The sequence below is a fragment of the Clinocottus analis genome, unplaced genomic scaffold, assembly GCF_023055335.1.
Source record: "Clinocottus analis isolate CAN_PGR_092001 unplaced genomic scaffold, fCliAna1.0.p SCAF_6, whole genome shotgun sequence".
Taxonomy (NCBI): domain Eukaryota; kingdom Metazoa; phylum Chordata; class Actinopteri; order Perciformes; family Cottidae; genus Clinocottus; species Clinocottus analis.
Genome location: NW_027176218.1, coordinates 23,045,316 through 23,047,113, shown reverse-complemented (window position 1 = coordinate 23,047,113; position 1,798 = coordinate 23,045,316).

Genomic DNA, 1,798 nt, shown 5'->3' with positions numbered 1-1,798 from the left:
ATCACACACATCACACACACACTTTCACACAAACCACAGAGGCCAATTTATGGCATAACAGGCCAATGACTCATAATAATAATAATAATAACAGCAGCTCAGTCTGTTGGCAGGACACACACTCTGTGGCTTTAGTGCACAAAGTGAAGGCTTTAGGACTGGATCATTGGGCGTGGCCGCAGGGGGCCGGCATGCGGGGGGCCGGCATGCGGGGGGCCGGCATGCGGGGGGCCGGCATGCGGGGGGGCGGCATGCGGGGGGCCGGCATGCGGGGGGGCGGCATGCGGGGGGCCGGCATGCGGGGGGCCGGCATGCGGGGGCCGGCATGCGGGGGGGCGGCATGCGGGGGGGCGGCATGCGGGGGGCCGGCATGCGGGGGGCCGGCATGCGGGGGCCGGCATGCGGGGGGCCGGCATGCGGGGGGCCGGCATGCGGGGGGGCGGCATGCGGGGGGGCGGCATGCGGGGGGCCGGCATGCGGGGGGGCGGCATGCGGGGGGCCGGCATGCGGGGGGCCGGCATGCGGGGGCCGGTCATGAAGCCGCCCCCCGCTGAGCTTTAACGTGTTCATTGTGACTCCGTGTTCCTGGTTTCTATTGTTTCCATCATGATTTGTCCTTCTATGGTCAGCAAGCAGAGGAACATCTGCACCTCGTCTGCTGTACAGCAGAGTTTAGCCAGCTGTGTTTTATATTATATTATATTCTGTTCTGCCACCTGCTGAGGTGCACATGAACATACAGATGAATTAACACATATACGACAATGTGGCTAACAATCCAACACACGTCAGGGCTCTGAACAAGCTGAGTGGCGGTTGTTTCCGGTTCCTCTCGGCCTGGTGAAAGATCTTCTGAGAAACATCTCCCAGCAGATTGTTATATTTGGTGGCGTGCTAATGAGCTTTGGTTCAGGTTACATAACGCTCACGTTGCTGGAAACTCAGAGTCGAGTGCTGCAAGCAGCCGCTGACGGAGCGGCTGCGTCCAGCTGTCCAGACGCCGAACCAAAGACTTTGAATGTGAAAGCTTGTGACGTTCGTCAACAGAAACCAAATCATTCCACGTGACACTCGCATGTCAGAAAGAGCTGCTGCCGGCGGTCCGGGGTCACGAGGGTCACGAGGGTCACGAGGGTCCCATCGCTCGCCCTTCATTCCTCCCTCACTGCAGAGCAGAGCGTCGTCTGCAGGTCCTCACTTTTTATCTGAAAATGATTTCATCATTTACGCATTTCACCAACATCATAGTCTAAAACAACTTGTGTAAACCTGGTGGTGTGTCGGCCGCGCTGCAGGACGCGCTGCAGACGCTTCAGACGAGCTGCGGACGCTGCAGACGCTTCAGACGAGCTGCGGACGCTGCAGACGCGCTGCAGACGCTGCAGACGCGCTGCAGACGCGCTGCAGACGCGCTGCAGACGCTGCAGACGCTGCAGACGTCCTGCAGACGCCCTGCAGATGCTGCAGACGCTCTGCAGACGCTGCTGACGCTGCAGACGCTCTGCAGACGTGCAGACTGACCTGCGGCCTCCACATGTGGAGCGTAGCTGCAGCCTCGCTGGAGGCCGAGCTGTAAACAGCTGCAACTTGTTGCTCATTGTTGTAGAAGATGAAAGGAAACAGATTCTTTGGGGGAATGTTTCTCGCTCATAGACAACATAACTAAGTGAAGGGACTGATTATTTACTGGAGCACTATGTTCACCTTTGCCCTTCAACGAATGAACCCTGAAAGTCACTCTGATGATGCATTGGAGGGAGAACTGAGAGTTGATGTTCATGCGATTTGACTGCAACCT